The following is a 14,105-nucleotide window of genomic DNA, read 5'->3' as shown; positions in this document are numbered from 1 at the left end:
GGGTTAAGGGATACCTCAACCTTGCTGGGGTTAAGGGATACCTCAACCTTGCTGGGGTTAAGGGATACCTCAACCTTGCTGGGGTTAAGGGATACCTCAACCTTGCTGGGGTTAAGGGATACCTCAACCTTGCTGGGGTTAAGGGATACCCCAACCTTGCTGGGGTTAAGGGATACCCCAACCTTGCTGGGGTTAAGGGATACCCCAACCTTGCTGGGGTTAAGGGATACCCCAACCTTGCTGGGGTTAAGGGATACCCCAACCTTGCTGGGGTTAAGGGATACCCCAACCTTGCTGGGGTTAAGGGATACCCCAACCTTGCTGGGATTAAGGGATACCCCAACCTTGCTGGGGTTAAGGGATACCCCAACCTTGCTGGGGTTAAGGGATACCCCAACCTTGCTGGGGTTAAGGGATACCCCAACCTTGCTGGGGTTAAGGGATACCCCAACCTTGCTGGGGTTAAGGGATACCCCAACCTTGCTGGGGTTAAGGGATACCCCAACCTTGCTGGGGTTAAGGGATACCCCAACCTTGCTGGGGTTAAGGGATACCCCAACCTTGCTGGGGTTAAGGGATACCCCAACCTTGCTGGGATTAAGGGATACCCCAACCTTGCTGGGGTTAAGGGATACCCCAACCTTGCTGGGGTTAAGGGATACCCCAACCTTGCTGGGGTTAAGGGATACCCCAACCTTGCTGGGGTTAAGGGATACCCCAACCTTGCTGGGGTTAAGGGATACCCCAACCTTGCTGGGGTTAAGGGATACCCCAACCTTGCTGGGGTTAAGGGATACCCCAACCTTACTGGGGTTAAGGGATACCCCAACCTTGCTGGGGTTAAGGGATACCCCAACCTTGCTGGGGTTAAGGGATACCCCAACCTTGCTGGGGTTAAGGGATACCCCAACCTTGCTGGGGTTAAGGGATACCCCAACCTTGCTGGGGTTAAGGGATACCTCAACCTTGCTGGGGTTAAGGGATACCCCAACCTTGCTGGGGTTAAGGGATACCTCAACCTTGCTGGGGTTAAGGGATACCTCAACCTTGCTGGGGTTAAGGGATACCCCAACCTTGCTGGGGTTAAGGGATACCCCAACCTTGCTGGGGTTAAGGGATACCCCAACCTTGCTGGGGTTAAGGGATACCCCAACCTTGCTGGGGTTAAGGGATACCCCAACCTTGCTGGGGTTAAGGGATACCCCAACCTTGCTGGGGTTAAGGGATACCTCAACCTTGCTGGGGTTAAGGGATACCTCAACCTTGCTGGAGTTAAGGGATACCTCCACTTAACGTTGCTGGGGTTAAGGGATACCTTAACGTTGCTGTGGTTAAGGGATACCTCCACTTAACGTTGCTGGGGTTAAGGGATACCTCCACTTAACGTTGCTGGGGTCGTTCATTCTTCACTTAACGTTGTGATAACGAACATTGGAAAGTCATCGTAATGTTTACGTTTTCACTCGCAAGTATCTTTCTAGTATGACTATTGTAGTCTAGTGATTTATTGGACCTTTCATTTGTCTGTAAGGATATAAATGAGGAGAAACAGAAGCATCAAGCGTTAATCAAGAGGGAAAGAAGAGGGCAGGAGAGATGGTCAAGAGAGGGCAGGAGCCTCTTTTAAAACAATAGTAGGGGTGGAGACTACGTATATATTATAGCCATGTCGGGAGCTTTTATGACCCTGCCACACACTCCTGCTTTTTGTGTACACGAGGGCTCAGCAGGGGCTAGTCTCTCTCTCCCTCTCTCTCTCCCTCTCTCTCTCTCTCTCTCTCTCCCTCTCTCTCTCCCTCCCTCTCCCTCTCTCTCTATCTCTCTCTCTCTCTCTAAGAGCTACACAATTATTTAAGAGTTCAAATTACAAGCTAAGATATGCTGTTTGTCTGGTTGCACAACCAGTTTGTTTGTACTGATCCTGGAATGTCGTGGTTCGTCCTTTGAAGTGGTTCGTCCTTTGGAGTGGTTCGTCCTTTACAGCAGGAATGGTAAGATGGCATTATAAGAAAACGTGTGACCAGAAACCAGAAGTTTCCTTCTCCATAATGTTGGTGGTTCTAAGACGCTGAAGAAAACATGGTGCCGGGCAGCCTAGAGGCTCTAAAAATTGATCCACTGCAGATGCAGCAGTGACAAGCATTGCAGCTATGATCAACAGTGCTTATCTCCTTGATGTGAATGTGTAGCTTATCTTTCTTGTTCAACAATGTGGAGAATCTCTCAGTTGCAAAAAACATACAAGAATCTGAAAGGCTATGAGAACTGATGATAATGATGGAGGTAAATGACATTACGGAGTACTTAGTCCACTTGTATCTTAGTAGTTTAGTGTCAGGGAAAAGGTGTAATGTTAACTGTGTCAGGAAAAAGCCTAGATTTTGTAGTTTGAGCTTCGTCTTCTCCTAACATTGTTATGGTGTTAGAAGAGTCAGTCTTAGCTGCAAGTAGATATCTGCTCTATTATAAGCAGACGTTATTGAGCAAAGCTTATTACTAGTGTACTGGTAATATTTGTCGTATATAATATCTTGCGTGCAGAATCATCGCTCATCATATTGCATTATCCATTTTAAGTAACATTTCTAGGCACAGGGAGAAATGTTTCGTTATTGTTCTCTGAATGTGACCAAAAATGCTTGTTTTATGAAGTCTACAGAAGTTGTCTATCTAAATTTATATAGAAAGCCGCTTATGCTGAGCATTTAGGGCAAATTAGGTCAGTTTTGTCCCAGAATGCGACTCGTACTAGTCGACTAACACCCAGGTACCTATTTTAAATTGATGGGTGAACAGGGACAGGGACAGCAGGTGTCTTATGGAAACACGTCCCTAATGTTTTCCAGCCGTACCGGAAGATTCGATCTCCGGACCTCAGAGTGTGAGCAGAGTGCGCTAGCACCGAGATAACAGTCACATTGGACAACAGATTTGTAAAGCTTCAGCCTACCAGCATTCCGATCAACATGGAAATACAAAACTGTAATTTCTTTTACAAAAATTCTTGTTGGGAATTACACTAAGGTGTTCAATATTCATGTTGATTATATATTTATTATTCATGGATGATCGGCGAGCAGTTATGCAGTCCACTTTGAAATTTCAAAATCCTCAAGGGTGAGGGACTGATCCCCCACTGAATTATCAGTCTAGACACCAAGTTCATCATCAACTAGGAACTACTATACACCAGATAATTCATGTTAAGCGCTAACACCCAGATACCCATTTTTTTATTGATGGACAAGCATAGACAACTGGTACAAGGAGACACGCGCAGTGTTTCAACTCTCGCCGGGAATCGAGCCTGGACCCTCACCGTGTGAAGCGAGAGCTATTGCTACCAGGCCATGTGTGTGCCTGCGTGTGCCTGCGTGTGTATGGGGAAGGGGGCGTGTCTGTCACCCGACACATCAAGACAGCCACAATGCAATAACAATGAGGTAAGTGACCACTCGTTACATTCCCCCTCCTTCCAGACTTTTCCTCCATGTCTTCCCTGGAGAGGTTTCCAGCTGGGAGAGGCCTAGGGTGAAAATTAGGAGGAAATGTTTTATTAGCCACATAGAGTGATATTCCCATATTGATCAAGGAAAAGCAAGAGTGAAGGCTAAAACCTCAATCCGATTAACATTTAACAGATTTTTAATAAATCATTATAGAATTAGAGTTTCCTTTAAGCACTACGATAATGTGTGAGGCAGTAATAAGGTCCATGAAGGAACTCGACACTGCCAACGCAATAACAAAACCGCTCAACATTACCATGTAAACGAAGAGGAGGAACTGAAGACCTGTGCAAGCCACTCGTCCAGATCAACAAATCACTACATACGAGAACTACCAGATTCCTGGAAGATGGTAAATGGAATAAAAAATGTTTAATGGCGAAGACAGAGGAGGAACTAACCTACACACCTGTCTCTCTTAAGTCTCCCACGTAAACAATGGAAGGATAACTATTATATTATTGAAGGAATAAACCATACCACGGGCGGGGTTTGAACTCGCGATCAGTCATAAAACTCCAGACCGTCGCGTTAGTGGCTAATGCGACGGTCCGGAGTTTTGTGACTGATCGCGGGTTCAAACCCCACCCGTGGCATGGTTTGTTTGCAATCGTGTTATGATTCCGTGAGCCATGAAGGAATAACTGGAGAAAATGGAATTCCTGGCAGAGCAACAGCGCAGGTTAAAAAAGAAATTGTGTCTTACAAATTTGATCGAGGCCTATGATAGGTTAGCAGGGTCAGGCTTTGAAGAAGTTGGGTAGGCTTCATTTTTTTCTAGATTGCAAGAAAATCTGTGACAGAGTATCACACAGACGCAAGGTGAAGTGCAATGAGGAGCACTAGGTTAAATCATTTCTCAAGAACAGGAGAATTAGTTCCCATAAGAAAGTTCGTGTCAACATGGGTAAGTGTAACTAGTGGTGCTCCCCAAGGATAAGCACAAAGATTCAAACTGTTTCTTATATTGACAATTGTATTTTAATATTCATAAGCACTAGTGTAAACACACACACACACACACACACACACACACACACACACACACACACACACACACACACAACGCAACTGAGCAACCTATACTACAACCCACTCACTGTTCCCTCTGCCACCAACCCCCATATCACAAACCTCACCCCAACAGCTGTCCCTTATGGGCATTCTGACCCCACCCCCATCAACACAAACCCCACCTACACCACAGCCCCATATAGGCCCCCACCAAGGCTCTCGCTCCCCCAACCCCAATATACTTGCATGACCACAATGATAGAAAAGAAACTAAAGGTTTGGTACACAAACGCGGATGAAATAACGAATAAACATGAGTGGAATGAAAGAATCAGTGAAAAATCCCCAGACATCATAGCAGTCACAGAAACAAAACTCGCTGAGACAATAACAGACACAATCTTCCCAACAGGATATCAGATCCTGAGGAAAGATAGAAGGAGTAGAGGGGGAGGAGGGGTTGCACTGCTCATAAAACACCAATGGGGATTTGAGGAAATGGAAGGCATGGACATGATTGGAGAAAGAGACTACATTGTAGGTACAATTCAGTCCGGAGAACAAAGTAGTCATTGGAGTGATGTATAACCCACCACAGAACTGCAGGAGGCCAAGAGAGGAGTACGAAGAAAACAACAGGGTGATGGTGGACACACTGGCTGAGGTGGCAAGAAGAGCTCACTCGAGCAGAGCAAAGTTACTGGAAATGGGCGATTTCAACCACAGGGAGATCGACTGGGAAAACCTGGAGCCACATGGGGGTCCCGAAACATGGAGAGCCAAGATGATGGATGTGGTACTTGAAAACCTCATGCATCAACATGTCAGGGACACAACCAGAGAGAGAGGGGAGGATGAGCCAGCAAGACTGGATCTTGTGTTCACCCTGAGCAGTTCAGACATTGAGGACATCACTTACGAGAGGCCCCTTGGAGCTAGCGATCATGTGGTTCTGAGTTTTGACTATATAGTAGAGTTACAAGTGGAGAAGGTAACAGGAACTGAAGGGGACAGGCCAAACTATAAAAGGGGGGACTACACAGGTATGAGAAACTTCCTGCAGGAGGTTCAGTGGGACAGAGAAATGGTAGGAAAATCAGTAAACGAGATGATGGAATATGTGGCAACAAAGTGCAAGGAGGCAGAGGAAAGTTTTGTTCCCAAGGGAAATAGAAATAATAGGAAGACCAAAACGAGTCCTTGGTTTACCCGAAGGTGTAGGGAGGCAAAAACTAAGTGCAACAGAGAATGGAAAAGGTACAGGAGGCATAGGACCCAGGAAAACAAGGAGATTAGTAGAAGAGCCAGAAACGAGTATGCGCAGATAAGGAGGGAGGCCCAGCGACAGTATGAAAACGACATAGCATCGAAAGTCAAATCTGACCCGAAACTGCTGTATAGCCACATTAGGAGGAAGACAACAGTCAAGGACCAGGTGATAAGGCTGAGGAAAGAAGGTGGAGAACTCACAAGAAACGATCAAGAGGTATGTGAGGAGCTCAACACGAGATTTAAGGAAGTATTTACAGTAGAGACAGGAAGGACTCTGGGGGGACAGACCAGATGGGGACACCAACCAGGAATACACCAACAAGTGTTGGACGACATACATACAGATGAGGAGGAGGTGAAGAAACTGCTAAGGGACATCGATACCTCAAAGGCAATGGGGCCGGACAACATCTCTCCGTGGGTCCTTAGAGAGGGAGCAGATATGTTGTGCATACCACTTACCACAATCTTCAACACATCCCTGGAAACTGGGCAACTACCTGAGGTATGGAAGACGGCAAATGTAGTTCCCATTTTCAAAAAAGGAGACAGAAAAGAGGCACTAAACTATAGACCTGTGTCATTGACGTGTATAGTATGCAAAATTATGGAGAAGATTATCAGGAGGAGAGTGGTGGAGCACCTGGAACGGAACAGGAGTATAAATGCCAACCAGCACGGATTCAGGGAAGGCAAATCCTGTGTCACAAACCTTCTGGAGTTTTATGATAAAATAACAGAAGTAAGACAAGAGAGAGAGGGGTGGGTTGATTGCATCTTCTTGGACTGCAAGAAGGCCTTTGACACAGTTCCTCACAAGAGATTAGTGCAGAAGCTAGAGCATCAGGCGCATATAACAGGAAGGGCACTGCAATGGATCAGAGAATACCTGACAGGGAGGCAACAACGAGTCATGGTACGTAATGATGTATCACAGTGGGCACCTGTGACGAGCGGGGTCCCACAGGGGTCGGTCCTAGGACCAGTGCTATTTTTGGTATATGTGAACGACATGACGGAAGGGTTAGACTCAGAAGTGTCCCTGTTTGCAGATGATGTGAAGTTAATGAGGAGAATTAAATCTGATGAGGACCAGGCAGGACTTCAAAGAGACCTGGACAGACTGGACACCTGGTCCAGCAAATGGCTTCTCGAATTTAATCCTGCCAAATGCAAAGTCATGAAGATAGGGGAAGGGCACAGAAGACCACAGACAGAGTATAGGCTAGGTGGCCAAAGACTGCAAACCTCACTCAAGGAGAAAGATCTTGGGGTGAGTATAACACCGAGCATGTCTCCGGAAGCACACATCAATCAGATAACTGCTGCAGCATATGGGCGCCTGGCAAACCTGAGAACAGCATTCCGACACCTTAGTAAGGAATCATTCAAGACACTGTACACCGTGTATGTCAGGCCCATACTGGAGTATGCAGCACCTGTTTGGAACCCGCACTTGATAAAGCACGTCAAGAAACTAGAGAAAGTACAAAGGTTTGCAACAAGGTTAGTTCCAGAGCTAAGGGGAATGTCCTATGAAGAAAGATTAAGGGAAATCGGCCTGACGACACTGGAGGACAGGAGGGTCAGGGGAGACATGATAACGACATATAAAATACTGCGTGGAATAGACAAGGTGGACAAGGACAGGATGTTCCAGGGAGGGGACACAGAAACAAGAGGCCACAATTGGAAGTTGAAGACACAAATGAGTCAGAGAGATAGTAGGAAGTATTTCTTCAGTCATAGAGTTGTAAGGCAGTGGAATAGCCTAGAAAATGACGTAGTGGAGGCAGGAACCATACACAGTTTTAAGACGAGGTTTGATAAAGCTCATGGAGCGGGGAGAGAGAGGGCCTAGTAGCAACCGGTGAAGAGGCGGGGCCAGGAGCTAGGACTCGACCCCTGCAACCACAAATAGGTGAGTACAAATAGGTGAGTACACACACACACAGAAGGTGATAAATACAAGCAAATTTCTCCCCATCCACACTGCCTGTCTCAACGTGTCTGGGGAATTTTTCCCTCTGCCTGGGGGAATTTGACGGGAGGGGAAATTTCGGGTCGGTCCTGTCACTTCCTAGGAAGACATAAATAGGTAAATAGGAAGATAAATAGGTAAATAGGGGGTAAATTGGCAAGGCGGCCGCGTGTACTCCCCTAGCGAAGACTGAGTGATTTCTGGTGTTTTGGTCCATGGGGGTGGAGTTGAGGGGAGGTGGTGAGATGAGGGGAAGTGAGGGATGGAGGCAAGGTGGGTGAGAGGGGAGGCGAGGGGTGGAGTTGAGGGGGTAGAGAGGTGAGGGGCTCGTACTGGGAATGTTTTGAAACTAGTGTCTCAAGAGAAATTGTAGTTGATGATGGATAAAAGAACTGGGGAGGGAGGGAGAGAGAGAGAGAGAGAGAGAGAGAGAGAGAGAGAGAGAGAGAGAGAGAGAGAGAGAGAGAGAGAGAGAGAGAGAGAGAGAGAGAGATCCCTCCCGGTGTCTCACTGGACAAACACAGCTTCGAGGAATGACCATCTCTTTGCTTAAAAGATTATCTTGCGAGTGGTCACTTGTAGCCAAGCTGCTCTCTTTACTCCTCCTTCCCTCTCATTTCCTCTTCTGACAGCCTCTTCCTTCCTCTCTCTTCCAGATACGTCTCCCCCTTCTTTCATCCTCAAACTCTCCATCTACCTATTTCGCCTCTTTAACCTCGGTTTCCTCATTAAGATAAGATTTCGTTCGGATTTTTAACCCCGGAGGGTTAGCCACCCAGGATAACCCAAGAAAGTCAGTGCGTCATCGAGGACTGTCTAACTTATTTCCATTGGGGTCCTTAATCTTGTCCCCCAGGATGCGACCCACACCAGTCGACTAACACCCAGGTACCTATTTTCTGCTAGGTGAACAGGACAATAGGTGTAAGGAAACGTGTCGAAATGTTTCCACCCGCCGGGAATCGAACCCGGGCCCTCTCTCTCTCTCTCTCTCTCTCTCTCTCTCTCCTACGCCTATGTCTCGTAAATTTTTATTCTTCTCCGTTTGTATCATGACTTTTTTCTTATCCCCTTCTATTCCTTCATTTCTGATTATTTCCCAACATTACCAGTCTCTCCTGGTTCTCCACGTCCGTATCTAGTCTCCCTCTCCGTCTCGCTTTTTATGGGTCTCGACACGCATCAATATTAATGATAAACTAGGGAGGGTGAAAAAAAAACAATTAACCCCATTACCTTCATTCATAAATAAACCTTGTGTAGAGGTAATATTTATTTCTACAAGTACATGAGATAGCTATTATAGACGGAGCTGACTCACTTGCAAAATATATAGAAAACTGGTTATACAGAGGATTTCGGGGTGAACTTAGATTAATCTTGTCCCTGAGACTATGACCCACGACTATGGCTAACACCCAGGTACCTACTTACTGATAGGTGAAATAGAGGCAGGTGTGAGGAAACACTACCGACGTTTCACGCTGGTTGATCAGGTCCTGATCCACCATGAGGCCTGGTCATAGACCGGGCCGCGGGGGCATTGACCCCCGGAGCTCTCTCCAGGTATACTCCAGGTATGCCGGGGATCGATCCCTGACCCTTCGTCTGGGAGGTGAGGACGCTACCAACCCATTTATTTATAAAGTACTGAAATTTGCTTAAACTATTTATAAAAAAAACTCTACTGCTGTTATTTATATTAATTTCCAGCTAAACTATGTTAAAAAAACGCCTCAAACCGCTCTGAAAAGTCGAAGTACAATAAAAAAAAACATTTTTGGGGGTTTGTAAATATAAATATCTGACCCGGAAGCCATACCCAGCCTAACACTTCCCCCGCTATCAACATCGGCAGTGACAAGAACGGGCGTATAAAAATATTACGGTATAATTTTTTTTTTATTTCATATCAATTTAGAAGCCTAGTTTTTTTTTGGGGGGGGGATTTACTTAAGAGTCTGAAGATTTTTTTTATCGTCTAAAAAAGTTGTTTCAACTGGAAGTTGAAGAGGCAAGTTGAAGCGTGGAAATTAAACACAAGGGATAATGCTGCCGTCACTGTCAGGGGATAATGCTGCCGTCACTGTCAGGGGATAATGCTGCCGTCACTGTCAGGGGATAATGCTGCCGTCACTGTCAGGGGATAATGCTGCCGTCACTGTCAGGGGATAATGCTGCCGTCACTGTCAGGGAATAACGCTGCCGTCACTGTCAGGGGATAATGCCGCCTCACTGTCAGGGGATAATGCTGTCGTCACTGTCAGGGGATAATGCTGCCGTCACTGTCAGGGGATAATGCTGCCGTCACTGTCAGGGGGTAATGCTGCCGTCGCTGTCAGGGAATAACGCTGCCGTCACTGTCAGGGAATAACGCTGCCGTCACTGTCAGGGAATAACGCTGCCGTCACTGTCAGGGAATAACGCTGCCGTCACTGTCAGGGAATAACGCTGCCGTCACTGTCAGGGAACACTGGAAGGCACTGCTCTCTGATGTCAACAGGAGCACATTTACCTCTTAGTAACAGAGCTTTCCGCTCACAACCAAAAGGACCTGGGTTAGATTCATGAGCGAGGCGAGACTTTTCAAGCCTCCTTGCACCTGCTGCACCTAATTACCTAGAGGTTAATGAGTACCTGGGAGTTAACCGATTGTTGTGGGTCGCATCCTGGGAGAGAGGACCTCTGGGCCACAACAGAAATATTACATTTAACCTTAACTTTCTGCTTAATTAACCCAACGGAATTATTAGCAAAAAAAATTTATTTTCTTTCCATATTTTTCTCTTGAAAACAAATATATATATATATATATATATATATATAAGAGAGAGGACAATTTACATAAAAGAATACATGGCGTGTTCCATTTTTCCAGGAATGGCAACGGTGGTTTTTGAGAGAGTGATTTCCTTGGAGATTTCGGCAGTGGATGTTGGAGCCCTGAGGCTCTGCCTTGATGCTCAGCCATACACTACTCAGGTTGTGGGAACCCTGAAGCTCTTCCTGGAACCCTGAGGTTCAGCCCCACACTACCCAGCCCCACACTACCCAGCCCCACACTACCAGCCTTGAGGTTCTACCTGGAGCCCTGAGGCTCGGCTATACACCACACATGATATCACGCAAACTTATCTGTACAGCTGGCAGTATTGTCTTTCGTCTAACGCAAAAAGGTCATTATCAAGTCGAAATGCCAGTATGAGCTGCTAATGATGCTTTCTGAAATTAATTACTTACGAAAAGTCAGGTGTAGTTCCATATATCTAGTTAGATGTTCCTTATATATACACTCAGATGCAGTTTCTTACATAGAATCATGTGTGGTTAGCATGTCTCTCTCCCAACTCTCTCTCTCTCTCTCTCTCTCTCTCCCAACTCTCTCTCTCTCTCTCTCTCTCTCCCAACTCTCTCTCTCTCTCTCTCTCTCTCTCTCTCTCTCTCACACAACTCTCTCTCTCTCTCTCTCCCAACTCTCTCTCTCTCTCCCCAACTCTCTCTCCCAACTCTCTCTCTCTCAATCTCAACTCTCTCTCTCAACTCTCTCTCTCTCTCTCTCTCCCAACTCTCTCTCTCTCCCAACTCTCTCTCTCTCCCAACCCTCTCTCTCCCAACTCTCTCTCTCTCTCAACTCTCTCTCTCTCTCTCTCTCTCTCTCCCCACTCTCTCTCTCCCAACTCTCTCTCTCTCTCCCAACTCTCTCTCTCTCTCTCTCTCCCAACTCTCTCTCTCTCTCTCTCTCCCAACTCTCTCTCTCTCTCTCTCTCCCAACTCTCTCTCTCTCTCTCTCTCTCCCAACTCTCTCTCTCTCCCCAACTCTCTCTCTCTCTCTCTCTCAACTCTCTCTCAACTCTCTCTCAATCTCTCTCTCTAACTCTCTCTCTCTCTCTCCCAACTCTCTCTCTCTCTCCCAACTCTCTCTCTCCCAACTCTCTCTCTCTCTCTCTCCCAACTCTCTCTCTCTCTCTCTCTCTCCCAACTCACTCTCTCTCTCCCAACTCTCTCTCTCTCTCTCTCTCTCCCAACTCTCTCTCTCTCTCTCTCCCAACTCTCTCTCTCTCTCTCTCTCCCCCAACTCTCTCTCTCTCTCCCAACTCTCTCTCTCTCTCTCTCTCTCTCTCTCAATCTCTCTCTCTCTCTCCCAACTCTCTCTCTCTCTCTCCCCAACTCTCTCTCTCTCCCAACTCTCTCTCTCTCTCTCTCTCTCTCTCTCTCTCCCAACTCTCTCTCTCTCTCTCCCTCTCTCTCTCTCACTCTCTCTCTCCCTCTCTCTCAACTCTCTCTCTCTCTCTCCCAACTCTCTCTCTCTCTCCCTCAACTCTCTCTCTCTCTCCCAACTCTCTCTCTCTCTCTCTCTCCCCTCTCAACTCTCTCTCTCTCTCACCCAACTCTCTCTCTCTCTCAACTCTCAACTCTCTCTCTCTCCCCTCTCCCAACTCTCTCTCTCTCCCAACTCTCTCTCTCTCTCCCAACTCTCTCTCTCTCTCTCTCCCAACTCTCTCTCTCTCTCCCAACTCTCTCTCTCTCTCTCCCAACTCTCTCTCTCTCTCTCTCTCTCTCTCTCTCTCCCAACTCTCTCTCTCTCTCCCCTCTCTCCCTCTCTCTCTCCCAACTCTCTCTCTCTCTCTCTCCCAACTCTCTCTCTCTCTCTCTCCCAACTCTCTCTCTCTCTCTCTCTCTCTCCCAACTCTCTCTCTCTCTCTCCCAACTCTCTCTCTCTCTCTCTCTCTCCCAACTCTCTCTCTCTCTCTCCCAACTCTCTCTCTCTCTCTCTCTCTCCCAACTCTCTCTCTCCGCCCCTACATCCCTTCCAACCCTACCTCCCTTCCATCCCACTTCTTTCTTCACGTTTCTTTCCGCCACGCTTTTTCTCTCCTCCCGATCTTCAGATCTGAGCTCAAGCTTACTCAGAGCTCTACTTACGAGGCTGACGTAATTTTCATGTAAATGTATATGCAAATGAGCTTCCACTTGGCCCAATCATAGCCTCTCTTTCAGCCCTCCCTGCCTCACGTTTAATTATGAAGGGATTACCTTGTTGTACACAGAAACTAACAATTGGAGGGAGGAGGGACCGAGGGAGGGGATGAAGGAGGGAAGGAGTGAATATGGAGAATGGGATGTGGGGGAAACTAAAAGGGATTTACAAGATTAGGTAAGGGGAGTGGGATTCATGTAAGCTACGAAGAGGATTACAGAGCACTGGGGATTTAATATAGTTACTGTTAGGATTAATAAAGTGCACTGGGGCTTGTAAAATAGTGTGAAGGGGATTACATTATCTTGTGGTATTCGTAGACTATTAACAGGATTAACAAAGTTTGCTGGAGTTTAATACAGTGCTAGAGGGATCACTTTTGTACAGAATAATTAACAGGTAATGTAAACATTGTGGTTATTGATAGAACAGCGGTGACTTGTGCAACTATATAGCTAAGAAATAATATAGTGCACTCGAGTGCTTTTATGGCGTAATATGGTATTTTATGGTATATGGTACTGCGTTATTATATGCTATTATTTGGTACTGTACAGTGCACATACAGTAAGAGACATGATTCGATAATTTGGTTTAAAGCCTATCTACTACACAAGGGCCATTAAGGCTGCATGTAAGGTGTTCATCCGATTAAATCGTGAACGCTGGTGTACCGTAAGCAGAGAATAATTCAGCTGATCCAGTGGCTACCTCGACGGTCTGGAGTTTAGTGACTCTCTGATCGCAGGTTCTAACCCCATTCGTGGTATGTTTTCTTTGCAATCGTGTCATTACGATTTCGTGAGTCAATCATTCAGCTACTGTCACGCACTGATATCTTCTTTGTTTTATATAGATCATTCTCGGATTTTGGTTTCCTTGCGATAACCCGAGATGAGGCTATTCTGATCGCTTTCAAAATCTCAACACTGGTGTATCCAACTCTTCTAGAAGAGGATTGGGAGTGTTTTTCGTGCGAGTTTGTTCTCTGAATTGTTTACAGTGATGTTAAGAGGATCATACAGGGAAATGGGAGGTAATAAAGTTTGATCCGAGGAAGGGAACACTAGCTCCAGTTCTTTGGATGAAGACCCACATCACCGGCAACATGAAGACTCAAACCCCAATCTAGCGTTAATTTTTCTATCTTCATTGTAAACTAGCGGGCAACCCCTCATTCTCCGCTGAAGGTGGAACTAATATATTCCTCAGCCACTGTGTTTACCTGTGTTATATATATATTGTTTACCTGTAATTATGGGTCAGAGAATAATTACTCGAGTATTTCCAGACTTGAGAAGAATAGTCAGCCACGAAGCCAGATTACCTTATAATTATTACGTCGTTACTT

General features: G+C 46.3%; 1 long non-coding RNA gene across 2 annotated transcripts in view; it reads right to left on the bottom strand.

The window, feature by feature from the left end:
• LOC128702305 (uncharacterized) overlaps positions 1-14,105 on the bottom strand; it is a 66,524-nt gene that overhangs the window by 17,938 nt on the left and 34,481 nt on the right. Inside the window, exon 2 of one of the 2 annotated variants that reach the window (XR_008409083.2) lies at positions 3,766-3,851. The exons of the other annotated variant lie outside the window; for it this stretch is intronic. This is a non-coding gene — a long non-coding RNA (uncharacterized lncRNA). The remainder of the gene's footprint in view (positions 1-3,765; positions 3,852-14,105) is intronic. 2 annotated transcript variants of the gene reach the window in all.

Source organism: Cherax quadricarinatus, chromosome 80 (assembly GCF_038502225.1).
Source record: "Cherax quadricarinatus isolate ZL_2023a chromosome 80, ASM3850222v1, whole genome shotgun sequence".
NCBI lineage: Eukaryota > Metazoa > Arthropoda > Malacostraca > Decapoda > Parastacidae > Cherax > Cherax quadricarinatus.
This window is presented reverse-complemented; position numbering and strand designations above follow the sequence as displayed.